This window comes from Megalobrama amblycephala, linkage group LG3 (genome assembly GCF_018812025.1).
Source record: "Megalobrama amblycephala isolate DHTTF-2021 linkage group LG3, ASM1881202v1, whole genome shotgun sequence".
NCBI classification, from domain to species: domain Eukaryota; kingdom Metazoa; phylum Chordata; class Actinopteri; order Cypriniformes; family Xenocyprididae; genus Megalobrama; species Megalobrama amblycephala.
Genome location: NC_063046.1, coordinates 6,111,921 through 6,129,893, shown reverse-complemented (window position 1 = coordinate 6,129,893; position 17,973 = coordinate 6,111,921). Strand labels below are relative to the sequence as shown.

Here is a 17,973-nt window from a genome sequence, read left to right as displayed (position 1 = left end):
GCCTGTAATGTCCATTTTTAGTCTTTACACATCAGCTTGGCACCTTACGTGGTTAAAAAACAGTTAATTTCAAGACGCTGGCGTCACCTCAGGTCGTCACGTGGGTCGACACGCTCAGTTAGACGCTCAAAGTACAAGACGTTCGGATAGACGTTCGGTTTGACGTTCGATCGGTCGGTCGGTCGGTCGTTCGGAAGCTTGATTTTGGCACGGACTCCGCGCCATACAGACGGGCAGACGAGCAGACGTTCAGACGTAATCCACACGTTAACTTCTAACATGACGCCTCCGTCACGTCTTTCGGTGCGTTCCAAACGGGATATATCGCCCTCCGAAGGGCACTTCGGAGTGAAAATAATCATAGCCGCCATGTTGAAGGGTCGTTCCAAACCGAAGTGCTCAAAACTGCTCACTTCAAAGGGCCCTTCGGAATGAAGGATTTCGAAGGGAACAACTGATGGACACTTCAGGCCCCCATGATCCTTTGCAGTTGTTAGACGTTTTGAAGTTGTGTGGCGGCACAATGTCTACAGGAAGCTCGGACTTGGATTTTGTCCATAAATGTATGTATAATAGTATTTTCTATACTACTGTACTATTTATACAAGATAGATTTCATTATTATGGTCAAAGCGACATTGTACTTCAACAAAAATACTTTACAGCTCCCTTTATCAGTCCACTGAAAAGTTAAATACATAAGACACAAAATGCATTACATTTAACGTAAAATACCGGCAGTAGCTGATAATATTACTACAGTAAATGTATAAAATCAATGCGTATTTAATACAAAGAGTACATCAGGGGAAAAATGCATGTAGGCCTACGTTGTCTTTGCATACACGCAGGCAGGGGCGGACTGGCCATCGGGAGCACCGGGACATTTCCCGGTGGCCTGATGGTCATTCTGGCCTGCCGGCTGCCGCTGTGCTGTCGATCAGACTGACGTGCAATAGGCTGTATGCAACTGCGAATTAATTGACGCACTTATGAATCTACGAATCAGGCGATCGCGGAGTGAAAATGACACCACCACATGACCCAACATCAGCGAAGCACTGCCTAATTGGCTATATCCAGAGGCAGGCTTTATCTTGAAAAATAGTGCAAAAAAATGGAGCGTAAACGCAAAGGAGGAGCAGAGAGGGAACGCATAAAAAGGAGAAAAGCCCTGGCCACAGACGCAGCAAGTTGCTGCAAAATCCCAGCCATGTTCGCCGGTAAGGGAACAGGTCGGTCAGAATTACATTTACATAATATTTACCAGGGGTGGGGAAAAAAAAAAAATCGATCCGTTCGGTTCTCCACACTCGGTTCGGCACGCGCTCGGACCGCTGTTCAACTTAAATCTGACGAAGCATCTGTAATATGGTTTAATATAAATAACACGTAAAACAATCAGGGTTCAGTTAATATATGTTTCTGTTGATGGATGAACATTCTGGGTTCCCAGACATTACAACAACAGCGATGAAAAAAAAAAAAAAAAAAACGTGGACAAACCATTCACTCTTGTTAAATACGAACACTGTATCAGTGCATGATTGTAACCTTGCCCAGGTAATGAACTTACAGGTATATCATGTATGGAATAAACCAGCAGTCAAGATGATTTTAGTACAACAAGCTTTTACACAGCAGTTTTATTAAAACACTAAAATACACTCCAGCATAAACACAATAAAGAAAAATTAAACAAACAAAAAAAACAAAAACAAACCAGGCAGCACACTGAGGAACAAGTGGAGTGAAAGTTAATAATTCTCCAAACCAATTATTCACCACAGCAAATACTTACGATGTAACAAAAACCCACACACCAAACCACTGCATCCACCAAAAACACCACACGTGCGCCCACTGCCCCTCAAGTGCAACCGCCTGGGAAACCTAAAAACAAACACAAAAACATTTAAAACAACAACGCAACAATTACCATTCGTTCTCATGAAAACCATCTATTGTTACCTCCCAATACACGTTGAACATTTATCGAAAGGAAGGACTCAACATATCCTGAGAGTACACTAAAAAAAACAAGCACTTAACAACGAGTTAAAAACTCATTAAACCCCACATCGGCTACACAATAGCATACAAAACTCTAAAATAAACAGATAACAATCGGTGCCAGTCCTTGTTGTCTTAGTAGTGCGTGCTCTGATATAATAGTCATCAGCCCCGGTCCTTTTCTTAGTTGGTTGTACTATCCACTGAAATATTAGTCATCAGTTCCGCTCCTGAATCACATAGTTATCCACTGCTATATTAAGCATCAACTCGCTCCCGAACAAACAAAGAGCCCCGCATCCCGTTCCTGTTGTTTTTCTGATTATTTATCTTCCCTTTCAAATGGTTATTCACCTGATTAATATGTGCGGCAATCATTGGTCTCAACCCCCTTTCCGATCGTACCTCACCAATTCTCCCCAGGTCCTAGTGTCACCTTACCACATTCCTCCCCCCCAAATTTTGTCGCCGTCCCGTCGACAGGACATAAATCACTTATTTTAGGGGGAAGCTAACAGTCCGCATGCCAACACCCTTACAACTCCGTTTCTAATGGACAGCTTGATCGTGGCAGGTTATGTGGATTAGAATGATGACCCGCTGTTACTCTTGAAGTTCTCCTCAGTTGTCCTTGCTGTCCAGTCTCTCGCTGGCCCGTACCTTCAGGCTGGTCATACTGGCTCTGCTGACCTTCCAGTAACGGATGTACAGGGTCCACAGGGTTATTGAGAGGACAATCTATCAACGGACGAAAAACCACAATTAAATGGTTAGGGTCTTCTACATCAGGTTCAATATTTTGACTAGGGAGTCCTAAATCCTCTGTTTCTAACACAGGGACTGTCTGTGGCTGTATCCAGTCATGTACTGGTCGCAATTCTGTCCTGTGAATGTTTCGCACCGGTCCCTCTTCTCCTACTGGAACAACAGCATACACACCATTTCCATCACTGGAACATCTTACAACTTTAAACACTGTGGGGTCCCAAAGATCTTGAATCTTTTGGCAACCTTTCTTTCGGTGATCTCGCTTTAAAACTAGTTGTCCCAACTCAAGTTCTGGATTCTTAACGGTCACATCATGCTTCCTTGCTCTCTGTTCTGCAGCCGCCTGGAGTTGATGCCTTGCATCCTGAAATACATTCTTTAGTTTTTCCTGGTGCTCTGTAATCCACTCACCAACCTTTCTTCCTTTCAGGCCCTCCTGCCCCAGCAGAAAATCCACTGGTAGCTGCGGTTCCTGTCCAAACATCAACATGTGAGGGGAATGACCAGTAGACTGATGCACCGTTGTATTATAAGCAAACAACATCTGTGGAAGGTGAACAGGCCAGTGACATTTTTTTTCAAATGGCAAAGTGCGAAGCAAGTCATGAAGTGTCCTATTAAAACGTTCACACTGGCCATTCCCTTGTGGCCTATATGGTGTTGTTCTTGTTTTAACTACCCCGTACATGTAACATAGTTGTTGAATCAGCACGCTCTCAAAAGACCTCCCTTGGTCTGAATGGATTTGGCGGGGTACTCCAAAAATATAAAACCAGTGATTTACCAAAGCTTCTGCTACAGTACTGGCAGACTGATCTCTAGTAGGAATGGCTTGAGTGTACTTTGAAAAAACATCAGTCATTATTAAAACGTTCTCTTTTCCATCAGAGGAAGGCTCTAAAACAGTAAAATCTATTGCCAAAATGTCAAGTGGTTTAGAAGCCAGTAAATGGCCCATAAAACTGCGTACCTTTGGCTGGACAGCTTTGGCCAGTGTGCATCTTTCACAGTTTTTACACCATCGTTCAACATCTTGACTCATACCTGGCCAATAACATCGCTGTCTCACCAGGTCTGTTGTTCTTTCAATTCCTTGGTGCCCATGGTCATCATGGAGACTTGTTAACACATCCTCTCTTAACACCTCTGGAAGCACTAACTGATAAATTTCCTTGCCTCCATCCTGTGGCATAATCCGTCGGTAGAGAGCGCCATCTTTTTCTAACATCTTGTTCCATTGCCTACAAAGTTCTAATAATTTTGGAGATGCAGTCTCTCTCTCCTCACGATTTGGGCCTCTCTGACGCTTCCAAAAACCCAGAAAAGGGCCAATCACCGGATCTGCAGCCTGCAACAATGTAATGTCCCCTTTTGTTCGTGCTGGAAGCGTAGTCACGGAATCCTGGGTAGCCTGCACATCAGGGCAGCTCCGCTCTTGAATCGCCTGTTTCAACAAAACTGGAAAAGAAGTTAAAGGAGCTATAACTTCCACTGTTGCATCAACATACTGACGAGATAATGCGTCTGCATTTCCATTTGCCTTTCCCGGCTTATATCGAATCTCTAAATCAAATGCTGCCAGTTGTGATGCCCATCTTTGCTCCACAGCTCCAAGTTTTGCAGATTGATAATGGCTCAATGGATTATTGTCTGTAAAAACCAGACACTTGTTTCCCAACAAATAATCCCTGAATTTATCTGCCACTGCCCACTTTAGGGCTAAAAATTCCAATTTCATAGAACTGTAATTCTGCATGTTACGTTCAGCTTTTCTCAGTCCTCTACTAGCATATGCTATAGGCCTTATTTTACCATCTTGTTCTTGCGATAGTACTGCACCCAGTCCATGATGGCTGGCATCTACATCCAAAATAAATGATTTCTTAAAGTCTGCATAAGCTAACACAGGAGCGGATACCAACTTGCTCTTTAGTGTCTGAAACGCTTGCTCGCATACTTCCGTCCATTGCCCCTCTACAGATTTCTTTGACGTACCTCTGTGATTTTTAGGCAGCAAAGCCGCGACCAGGGCATTCAATGGCTGTGCTATTTTTGAAAAGTTTGCAACAAAACGACGATAGTAGCTTGCAAAGTTTAAAAATGATCTCAGTTCTTGCATATTTTGAGGTCTCCTCCACTCTGCCACAACTGCGATCTTATCTGGATCCGTTGATACTCCATCTGAAGACACCACATGGCCTAAGTATTTCACCTTGTGTTGAAAAAGGGAACATTTGGTCAATTTTACTCTCAAATTCTCCTCATCAAGTCTGCGCAGGACCAGCTCCAGTCGTTGTACATGCTGTTCAAAGGAAGATGAAAACACAATTACATCATCCAAATATAGCAACAGAGACTGAAAGCTCTGATCTCCAAAAATACGCTCCATAAGTCTCTGAAAGGTACTTGGTCCATTGCACAGGCCAAAAGGCATACGATTAAATTCAAATAGTCCAAATGGTGTACAGAATGCGGTTTTAAAACGATCCGTCTCTGCCACAGGCACTTGGTTATACCCACTTGCTAGGTCAAGGGTGGAAAACCATTTGGCCCCAGACAATGCATCCAGGGATTCATCAATTCTAGGAAGGGGGTATGCATCTTTTCGAGTCTTAGAATTTAATTGCCTATAATCCACACAAAGCCTCAAAGCACCATCTTTCTTCTGGACCAAGACAATGGGTGAGGCATACGGACTGCAGCTTTCCCTTATAATCTGGGCTTCTAAAAGCTGCCTAATATGTGCTTTTACAGCCTCATACTGGGATGGGGGTATTCTCCTATAACGTTGTCTAACTGGAGCCTTATCAACTAATGGAATCTGATGTTCTATTAAAGAAGTACAGCCTAAATCACCATCTCCTTTTGAAAACACTCCTCTATATTTAGACAACAGCTTTTTAACTATTGTCTTTTGCTCAGAATTCAAATTTGTAAGGTTTACACCATCCAAGCTTGTCAAATCTGGCTCAACTTCAACACTATGTTGCTCAATAAAGACCATCCACCCCTCTGAAGTCAGTCTTTCCTTAAAATCGACTTCAGAAACATCAAGAATATCTGCAGGGTACAAAGCACCCAGCAATGCTAGTGGCTGTAAATATGCTACCTGAGTACCAACATTTACAACAGGAACATGAGTTAACCCATTCTCCATGGCCAATAAAGCATGGGAAAGTAATACTCCAGGGGGCAGATGAGTCTCATCAGAATCATTTGGTTCCAGATAAACTAAAGACCTACTATTAACTTTACCTTTAGGTCCAGTTGCAGGTACTAACACCAAACAGCCAGCTGGAATTGGAACCGGGGCTTTAGACTGCACACGAATTTTCCCCACACAACTGGAGGACTGGTCCTCCAGCTGCTGGCATGTTAACATGGCTTCCTTCCATAAATTGTTATCCTGCAACTCAGACAACACAGAGGGCAAAGCAACACCATACTGACAAAGAAGCTGTTGATAACACTGGGTAAAAATATTCATCCCTACCAAACCTGGGGTACGTTCCTTTTGTTTTGAGAATGTAGGGCAAGGTGGATCTTTAACAACTAAAATCCCACAGTTTAAAATAATCTGCCCCTGTACTACCACATCCAACTCCAAATATCCAATATATGGAATATCTAACCCATTTGCAGCTTTCAATTTTAACCAATGACAACTCTGTAGTTTTTGTGAACCCAAACTCTCAAAATTCTTGGAAAAACAGCTCTCTGTTATTGTACTAACCATAGAACCAGTGTCTATAAGACATGGAATTGGCACCCCCCCCCCATAACCACTTCCATAACCGGGCAAGGTGCAACAAGATTTGACATTACTGGGACCGGCTGACTTGAGACATGCTCACTCTCTATTACATGACTTTCCACTACAGCAGCTGGCGATGGTTCTGCCTCTGATTGATTAGCGTGTCTTCTCTTTGGCCTAAACTCATTTGGAATAGGTGTACGGCAATATCGAGCCAAATGACCTGGCCTATTACAACGTAAACATTGGCGTTGAACAGGAGCTGGTTGATTCACTGGTTGGCTATTTACAGCCTCAACCTGAGGACTACAACGGGAAGCTTCAAATCTTACTTTAAAAGACTCAAAACCTTGAGTTAAAGCACTTATCTGAACCTGTTGCTGTTTAAGAATATTTTTTATTTCTATCAATTCAGCATCTCTATCAACCGTTACAGCATTACAGTCACTCAATTCCATATTGAACTGCCTAAATACTGAAGCCGAATTTGTTTGACCATATTCAACTTCACTTTCTTCTAACCATCGCATAGCTTCCTCCCGAACTTGCCACAAAGATATAGTGGGAGTCTGCCGTACTATTTTTTTCAACTCACGGCGCAAGGAAACACTCCTCACATGCTCTACAAACTGATCTCGAACAACCCTATCAGGATTAGGAACACAATCTGAATTAGTATTTACAATCAGTTCCATTAAAGACATAAGTGCATGAGAATATTCACAAAGTGTCTCACCCTCTCGTTGTTTTCTACCAAAAAATTGTTGCTGCAGCTTCACATAAGATTTACGGCCACTATACATATCAGTGAGGATCTTAAAAATTTTCTCAGGTACATCTCTCTCACTACGAGGACGTAATTTAATCTCCATACGTGCTTCCCCACCCAAATGATCTAATACAAATTGGATCTTTTCTGTCATTGAACAATTTCTGTCATCTATACAAGCTCGTACCTCCTCCACCCAATCCTCAATAGTTACACTACTTGACTCATCATTACCATAAAACTTAGAGCATTTACGTTCTCTTGGAATAAACACAATCTTCTCAAAAGGCACCTGATGGCCAGTGGAGGTACTAGGCCGAGCAGCATCAGGCAATAGATGAGTGGACTGTTCTCTCAGTAAACGTTCATTAGTGGCTTGAAGAGCCTCCAATTGTTCTCTTAGCGCTGATAGTTGCTGTTCCATGTCATCAGCCATCGAATGCTCCTTTATAAACAATGACAGTTAATGAAAGAGAAAAAAAAAAATATTGGTAGAAGAAAAACTCAGTTCAATGTCTCAGATGTTACTCCAACACAGGTTCCCAGTGAATCCGTCCTCTTCTTGCACCGATTATTATCTGTTACATAAACTAATTAGATCAAATTTACACCAAAACAAAAATAAAACATCGAGACTGCTGGGTATCCTGCCGACTACGCCAGATTGTAACCTTGCCCAGGTAATGAACTTACAGGTATATCATGTATGGAATAAACCAGCAGTCAAGATGATTTTAGTACAACAAGCTTTTACACAGCAGTTTTATTAAAACACTAAAATACACTCCAGCATAAACACAATAAAGAAAAATTAAACAAACAAAAAAAACAAAAACAAACCAGGCAGCACACTGAGGAACAAGTGGAGTGAAAGTTAATAATTCTCCAAACCAATTATTCACCACAGCAAATACTTACGATGTAACAAAAACCCACACACCAAACCACTGCATCCACCAAAAACGCCACACGTGCGCCCACTGCCCCTCAAGTGCAACCGCCTGGGAAACCTAAAAACAAACACAAAAACATTTAAAACAACAACGCAACAATTACCATTCGTTCTCATGAAAACCATCTATTGTTACCTCCCAATACACGTTGAACATTTATCGAAAGGAAAGACTCAACATATCCTGAGAGTACACTAAAAAAAACAAGCACTTAACAACGAGTTAAAAACTCATTAAACCCCACATCGGCTACACAATAGCATACAAAACTCTAAAATAAACAGATAACAATCGGTGCCAGTCCTTGTTGTCTTAGTAGTGCGTGCTCTGATATAATAGTCATCAGCCCCGGTCCTTTTCTTAGTTGGTTGTACTATCCACTGAAATATTAGTCATCAGTTCCGCTCCTGAATCACATAGTTATCCACTGCTATATTAAGCATCAACTCGCTCCCGAACAAACAAAGAGCCCCGCATCCCGTTCCTGTTGTTTTTCTGATTATTTATCTTCCCTTTCAAATGGTTATTCACCTGATTAATATGTGCGGCAATCATTGGTCTCAACCCCCTTTCCGATCGTACCTCACCAATTCTCCCCCAGGTCCTAGTGTCACCTTACCACATTCTCTTAAAGTGACAGTCTTTATATTAATTGAACAGCAACAAAGAAGAAATCACTCACTGCTCTTGATTAAAAACCTTTTGTAACTTTAATAAAGAATAATCTTTAATGTATAGTCCAAAATGCAATGCTGTTTTACATTATTACTTTATTCAATTTCTGTACCTAAAAACTAATGAAGTCAGTTTATTTTATTTGTATCTTTAATCTATTATATTTAATTGTGCTGTTTTTTGTAGTTAGAATTCTAAATAATATGAGAAAATATATATATTTTTGAAAGTATAGTTTTTCCATAAATATAGCACATACAACGCCGTTGTAACAACGGTACCGAAACCATGACTCTAAAACTATGAAACAAACCAAACCGTGAAAAAGTTGAACTGTTCCACCCCTAATATTTACTTAATCATTTGGCAGATGGACGCTTTCATCCAAAGCAACTTACAATAGATAAAATCTATTCTTTATATATATTTGTTTTATTTTTTATAATGATAGAAGTTTTAAAAGTGCATCTTAATGACAAACTAGCACACTGTTTTACATATGGGGATACAGTATTTTTTTAGTGCCAAACTTGACCAGAAATTTAGATTTTCCATTTCTAGCCTACATTATGTAGCCAAGTCTACAATGTTTATTTATTTATTTTGAAGGTGACGAAGGAAGCAACAGTAGCACTAGTGCTGCAAGTGCTCCTGCTGTTGAACAAGAGCTGGTGGTGGACAGTTCAGCTTTTGAGTCAGTGCAGGAACCTCCAGGTAAAGTTTAAGCTATAAGCAAAACTAAATATGCTGGCTATACTCTTAGAAAAATATGTGCTTTTATGATTTATAAGATCATCAGTAGTAGGATTATTTATCCATTCATATTATGAATGGTAGTCTACCTGTTACATCAACTAACAGGGTTACCCTATAAGTTTAGCAGGCTGGTGGACACATGAATTTGGTGGTGGTGACTGCAGCAGCAGAGGTGGCCTGGGGTGGAGTCAAATTCCCGGCCTGATTTACTGTCCCAGTCCGCCACTGCACGCAGGGTCTACAGAGGAGACCAAGCTCTTCATTAAACTCCGTGCTGAGAATGAGCATCTCTTCACGGGCAAAAGAAATGCATCGAAACTAGCCTGGGAGTATGTACCATATTGTTATTTTATTTCTTTATGTAAATAGTAATGTCCTATTTTATGCTTTCTGTGTGACATCAAAATGCATACAAATCTTCCTTTATTGTTTGTTTGTTTGTTGTTGTTATAGAACTGTAATTAAAGAAATTAATTTGGAGGGGAAGATTACTGGCCAGCAAGCCGCAAAGAAATGGGAAAATTTCAAGAAAAAGTACAAGGTACATTCTTAATAATAAAAAATAAAAAGAATAAGATCTGAACACTGTTTTTGTCCCTTTATTTAGAAAAAAAGTACATTTATTTTATTTTATTTTATTTTTGTATTTTTTTTTATTATTTGATATATTTTTTATTCTTTTTTTTTTGTTTTTGATCACCTGGCCAAGATGTTTTGGATGTGTATACCTTCACCTTTTTCACATTCATAATAATAACATCAAAGTTCACCAACTGAACAACCACGTTTTCCCAGTCATTATAATTTGGAAATGTGTGATACACATTTCCATGATATTTTATGGACAAGTAAGGGATGGTGCTTGTCACATTACATATTATTGCTTTCTTTTACAGGAGCTTAAGTGTCCACCAACGGGCACAGGGACGGAGTCCGGAGAGGCCACTGCTGCATCGTGGCCTTTCTTCATTCCGATGGATGAAGCAATAGGTGGAAGGCCATCTATTGCACCTCCTGTTCTTATTGCTTCATCTACTCAGGATGAAGTTGCAGGCCCTTCAACTGAGACCTCACCTCCGGCTGTCAGGAAGGAGAGAAAGAGGAAAGGATGTGTTTTAGACTTCCTTGTGGCCGAGGCAGCCAGAGAGGAAGAAAGAGAAAAAGCTGCTGCTGAAAGAAGTGAGAGGTTTCTTTCTTTGTTTGAAAAACTTGTAAATAAAATGTAAATTAACAAAGCATTTGGTGTGTTCTGTTGGTTTTATTATGATTTGCTTATGATATTTTTATTTCATATCGCAGCCATTCATGCTCTATTGCCTGGTTTCACAGACAGGGATTAAGCCTAGTCCCAGACTAAAATGCATGTTCGAGCTATCTTAACTGAAAATAAATTACACTGACATCTCTTTAAATGTGTCAGTGCCATTGTTTTGTCTCAAGATGCACACCAGTAATGTTTTTTTTTCTAATGCATTTTTATAAAAGCACCTTAAATATCCTAACTTAACTAAGGCATAGTCCTGTCTTAAGCTAAACCTTGTCTGTGAAACAGGTGGTATATGTACTAATATATGAACTTTATTTTGCTAGTTGTGATATAAATAATTACAGCTGTGGAAAGTGTTATGTTTCAGTACGCAGTGAGTTTTGTATAAACACAAATATAAAACCCCCAGACAGAAATTACAATATAAACCAGCAACAATATTAATATTTGTAATAACACAGCAGTTTTGATGGATTATGAACAATTTATTTAGTAAAAAATAGACTTCTCCATGCAAGGAGGGAGTGAAAAGTAGGTATTTACATTATGAAGAGTTAAAGCTAAATGAAACTTTCACGCTGAAGCAGGTAAAACATGTGTTTATCTTTGTGAGGGTTTGAAATTAGAAGAATTGTTAACTTCTTCTAGAACTTCTACTTAACTTTTTCTAAAAATAATCATGTTCTTCTAGATGTGTGGGGATATGTATGGGTACAGACATCTGGGCAGCAACTGCATCACGAAGCGTCATGCCAGTAGCCTCCTGCTGATCAGCACAACCTTGTGGGGCTTCTTCAGGTTCCTCATGTGGAGTAACTGTGTCTCTTACACCCATGCAGAGATTATGCAACATGGTGCATGCAGCCACAACCTTGGGTGCAAATCTGTGATCCACTGGAAGTGACTGCAGGAAAATTGATCTCCATCTGGTCTTTAGCATGCCAAATGCCCTTTCAATGATGCAGCGTGCCCTAGCATGGTGGCTATTAAATCTTGCCTCAACAGGATTTCTCACTGGCTCTTTGTAAGGTGTTAGAATGGAAATTGGTTCTTGGATGCATGGATAGCCTCCATCCCCAAGAAGAAAATGTGTTGGTGGTGGGTAAAGGGCTCTTCTATACACATCGCAATTTTTTAACACCCTGGAATCATGGACAGAACCGGGGTAACCCACAAAAACATCCAGAAACCTTCCAGTGTGATCACAGATTGCTTGTAGTATTATAGATGGGTACAGCTTCCGATTGTAATAGCATGGTGCCAACCCCTTTCCTGGTGCTTTTATTCGAATATGGCACCCATCTATTGCTCCAGCAGCTTTTCCCATTGCTGCATGTCGCCCAAGCCTTTGAAACCCTTCTGAGATGTCATCTAACACAGCGGCCCTTGGCAAATTAATGTATTTTTGCAAATGCTGGAGCAGATGATTGGAAGTGAGTTTCACAGCTCTATAAACTGTGGTTTTGGGCACTCCAAAGGCACAGGACACAACCCTATAAGATGCCCCACTTGCTAGCCAGAACAGAAATATTAGAATTTCTATAGTTCTTCCCCATCCATGATGCCTGTCTTCATGCAGCAGCTGGATCAGCTCATTGGGGGACTGTCTCCTAAGACGGAAATGTCTTTTCGTGTCACTTTCCACATCAAAGAAGGCACGCAGAACAGGTACAGTCCTGTTGATCTGAGCATATCTGTAAGGATTCTCCTATTAAAATATCAAATGTAAGTGTATAAGTAAGTTTGAAATTGTTGCATTTGTCTATTTTTCTGATGAATTTTTTAAGTTGCTGCAATATTACTTGATGAAATCCAGCTGCAAGTGCCAATGCCCTTCTGTTCCGTAAACGTCTCTTCCTTCTTCGTTCTCTTTCTATTTCTGTTTCGTTTAATGTAAACAAGACTCCCAGAAGAATTGCAGCAGCACATGCTTCTTCCATATTCCATGACCTGTGTGTCCATGTCCAATTAGAATGCCTAACATTTGCCACCAAAATGCAGTCATTACATTCAGGTGTAATAGCTCGTCAATCTGTATTGTCAATATTTGCTATAACCACCATACAAATATTAAGTTTTTAGATGAGAATTCATAAACACACACATTAAAATCCCATCTATTAATAATGTCAGTATATGCAACAACATCTTTTATTACATTTGTATGTTTTCACATTTAATGATTGTACACAAGGACTTTTCTTTTTATCTATATGACTACCATGAGTGACCTCCTTTTCTGTTTTTAAAGGAATGATGATGCAATGACAATCATCTGTGTGCACTTATGGACAAGTGTGTTTTATGGAGCTTCAAATAATAAAATGAATAACGTGCCATGCCATTCTTGTGGATTTCCGTTATTACACAATAAGACACATTTAAAAATGTAAAGATTTCTTTCATCTTTACAAGAGACAAAGTATAATTTCACATTTACTACTGTTATTATTTATAATATGTAAATTCCTGCTCAAAATAAAACCAATATAATCCATCACAAACCTTATAATTTTTATTTAATAGTTATAATGGGAATTGTGTTGGTTTTAATGGAAACTGCAATGATCTCTGTGGGTTTTCCCTAATAAAGTGTTGGTGTGTATTGGTACAGACCAACAAATTATGGTGAATCGGTGGGAAATTACCTGTCTGATAGGAACCATTGAACACCAGTAGGCCTAGTGGGATAAGAGCCGAAAAGCATTATTATACAGGAATTTTGTTATGATTTTAATGGTATTTGCAATGGAAACCATTAGAATTTGTTTGACTTGTTCAGCAGGGGCAATGCTAACAACAGTACTACTGAGCATACAGTAAGGTAAATATGTGGTGGCAAATGAAATGAATACATTAGGCCAATAAAACCAACAAGTAAGTTTATTCAATATGCAAGACAAAATGTCCAGGTGAAAAAAATACTATAGTAATTCATAGTAAATACTATAGAGTTTTTGAACCATACTATAGTAAAGTACTTGAATTAAATTGTTGTGGTAATTTAACAACTATAGTATAATTTAAACACATTACGTTACCCAATACTGTACTAAGTTTTCTTTAATATATAGGCTAGCTATATTATACTACAATACACTACAGTTTACTGTAGTAAAAACTAAAGTATACTACAGTATTTATTACAGTTGATCAGTTCACTTTAATTAATATTACAGTATGCTGTAGCATTAATTAACAAAGTGTTGTAAATACTATAATATATACAATATACTACAATTTACTATAGTATGGTTCAAAAACACTATAGTATTTACTATAAATCACTATAGTATTTTTTCACCCGGGTGTGCTTGAGAACAAAGAAAAAATTTAGAAATACATGGCATGAATTATGCATACGCAAAATGAATCCATTTAAAATCATTGCTTATGAAGTAGGTTAATATCCATTGGCCTTGGTGAGATAAACCATAAATAAATGTTAAACAAAAGGCCCATCTTGCACAATCTACTTATCGTACAAAATGTGCGACGAAGGCGGCTCCTTGATTGTCTCGTTAAGATGACGCTGAAGTGCGTTCCAAAAGAAGAGTTTTTTTTATCCCTACACCCTTCATCCCTTCGAAGCTCTCACTCCGGAGGGTAAACCCTTTGAAGGGATTAGGGCATAGGGCTGAGCCCTTCCGAATGGAACGCAGGGTGTAAAGATCAACAGCTACACGTTATTGACGTGTCTACGTGACGTGATATTTGCGTGTACGTCTCCATATAAAACAAATGGAGACGTACACGCACGTATACACGCGTGTTATCCGTCGTGCTTGTCAGTCTCGTCGCCGAATGGAACATTTGGAGCGCCATAGTGGCTCTGATCTCGTGTTTGCCGAGGCAACGCGTAGATTAGGGTGTGCAGACGGCAGTTATAAATATTCAACCAATCATTCAGATCGTGTACACTTGTCTGATGGTTCATTGATTCATTTAATTTGAGGAATTAAATGGGATATTGCCTGGTTTTTAAAAAGCTATATGTCTGCACTAATAACTCTTTATTTAGCCTTTCATCCAGACCGTTTTTACCTGTCTGGTTGATATGTGACTGCATTTAATTTTGAGAGATTAAATGAAATTTGATGTGTGTATGGCCTATATGCCTATATATATATATATATATATATATATATATATATATATATATATATACAGTATATATATACATACATACTATATTTAGCATTTCTTTCAGACCATATTAACTTGCCTGATAGATAATTTGCTGCATTTAATTTTGAGGAATTAAATGGACATTTGGCTGTAATTTAATTTTGAGAAATTAAAATAATACATATTTATCTGACTTTAAAGGGCACCTATTATGCCCCTTTTTACAAGATGTAATATTGGTCTTGGATGTCCCCAGAATGTATTTGTGAAGTTTCAGCACAAAATACCCCATAGTTAATTTATTATAACCATTTGAAAATGTCATTTTTGGGGCCTGTTTTAAAAAGAGCTGTTTTGGTGTGTACCACCTTAAATATAAATGAGCTGCATATCCCCGCCCTGCCTTTGGATGAGGGCGTAACTTGCATACCTATGGCAATAAACAGTTGGTAGAAGCAGAATGGCTGAGAGTGAGAGACCCGCTGTTTTGTATGGCATTCAGCCGTACATGTTTGAACCGGAATCAGACCCAGATGATGAAGAGACTCCAGCAGAAGAAACACAATTGAGAATGGAGCAGGACGTCTCTGAATGGTTATTTGATACATTTATGTACTTATAGAGTTTTAATCGCGTCCCCTTTGCAATTATGGATGTGCAACACACACACACACACACACTGTGATAATGTTCGCGCAATTTTTTGAAACTACAAACACAAATACTGTGATAACGTTTGCTAAGTAAACATACACAGTTTTTAATACAATATCTTTAAAAAATATATATATACGTGTGGATACACACTATACAATCAAGGTTTAAATTATATACACAGACATTCTACGACGACGACAACAACTTTAGACGCATTTGTTATTGAACTGGCTGACATCGACTGAAATGACTATTTGCTCAAAAAACATTAAATACACTTACTTCTTCTGGAGGTGACGTTGGATCGCGAACAGTAGGCAACGATCCACACTTGAGGATTAACTTTGAAGCAAGACCTGCTTTGAATTGACCCTCGTTCTCAAAACAGTCAGTCAAAAAATGATTCGCGCAAACATAAACGTATTTTGGAATTTTGAGTGGCGCCTTTCCTTCGTAAATAAAATCCATCCACTGCGTTTTCAGTGGCTCTGATGTCGGAAGTAAGTGAAAACTACTATATTCATTATTACATCCCACAACAGAACACTTTCTTAGGAGACATTACCGGCTGTCGTTGAAACAATGGAGGATGGTTGACAGATCACCGAGGGCGGCGTCTATGCCAAAACCAGATTGTCAATCAAACCACGTGGGTGGGGCTTAGCGCAATTCTACGTCACAGTGAGAGCAATCTTAGAACAGGGCGTTCTGAGACAGTGCTTATGAATTATTGAGATTGTAAAAAAAACACTGGGTGGATTTTTCTCATTCTAGGGTGGTTTTGCTCACACACTGCCAACACACATTTATGGTCAAACACCATGTAAAAGTGAATTTTGCATAATAGGTGCCCTTTAAGTAGTTAGATTTATGTATTAGTTCAGCCTTTCATGTAGATCCTGACGCCTGTGGTGTTAGGCTTCTTGGGGCAGCCCCCTGCGGGGTGGAGCGGTGTACACCTCAGTATACGGTGCCTGTGCCACTTCGTTGCCCTCAGGGGACCGATCTGCCAACCCCATCACTCTTAGTGCTTTGGGGCGCAACGGTTTCCAGCAAGCTTTGATTCAGCGCTCACTCAACGCTGCATCCGGTTTGCACCCTCTGAGGAGGGTCGAAAAGCAGTCAAATGGGTTATTTCCTGCCAGTGTATTTCAGGTCACCAAAGTGTCTGCTCTAGGTATACCAGAGACCAGTCTTGAGAGGCTGGTTCCCTTTTGTGGATTTTCTGGCAGAGTTGAGGCTTCTGCCAAAAATGTATCTAAATGGGCAGGCTCTGGTAGTGGAACAGAAAGTAAACTCTTTTTTGCGAAAGGAGCTACAAAATGAGCTCCTCCTCCCAGCAGAGAGTTAGGGTTTTTAGGGCCGCTACTATTTTGTTCCAAAGAAGGATGGAGGGTTGGAGGGTACCATGGCTTCTGGGATGTTGCCAAAATAAAGAACAACTATGCTGTGCACTTAATGAGGGAGAGAGAAGACGGCACATGGCTGGATGGACCATCAGCTCCACCCCTGAAAGAGAAGACTGATACTGTTTCTCAGAGGGGCTGGACTCGGAGAAACGACAATTCAACAAGCTGCCCTGAGAAGAGAGACAGAGACACAACTGCATCCTCCAGACCTCCAGTGCTCTCATCAGATCCTCATCACAGACTGACAAAGTTCACTGGATGAAGAGAAAGACATGTGAAACTGAAAGACTCTTTCAGAAGGTCCAGTGCTGCAGAACAGCAGTCCTACAGAAATCTCAGAACTGCCAGATGAATCTGAGAAAAGTAACACATTCAGCTGACTGATGATCAAGCAAGCTTCTAGCCCTTCCCTTGTGTGCAGGTATTGCATATTTAATGAGCACTACAGAGACCGCCTAAAATTTTGATTTGTCACATTAATTTGTAGCTTGGTTATTTACTGGTCTCATAGCAGTTCTTTATGTTTTGATAAACTAACAACACTCTGCTTTCTTTTGATAGGCACCAGTCCAACCTTAAATGAAGCTAAGTGTTTGATCTGATTCATAAATCAGTTAAAACTTTGGACTGGACTTAGTCTAGTTAGGAGATATTTCATAAAATCCAGGGTAAAATGTTAAATTAGATCACTGGTGAGGCTGTGAAGTGTAGAGAGAGAAAGTGTAGAATCTGCTCGTAAGACAGAGCTTCCTATAAAGCATGTTATGGGTTTTTTTTTTTTTTTTTTTTTAAAAAGGAGTGGATTACAATTGGGGCACAAAGTG

General features: G+C 39.8%; 1 long non-coding RNA gene across 1 annotated transcript; it reads left to right on the top strand.

The window, feature by feature from the left end:
* Window positions 1-482: 482 nt before the first annotated feature.
* On the top strand, window positions 483-10,219 carry LOC125264376. The gene is made up of 3 exons (XR_007184073.1): window positions 483-563; window positions 9,924-10,017; window positions 10,142-10,219. It is a non-coding gene; the product is annotated as an uncharacterized LOC125264376 (long non-coding RNA).
* The last annotated feature ends 7,754 nt before the right edge of the window (window positions 10,220-17,973 follow it).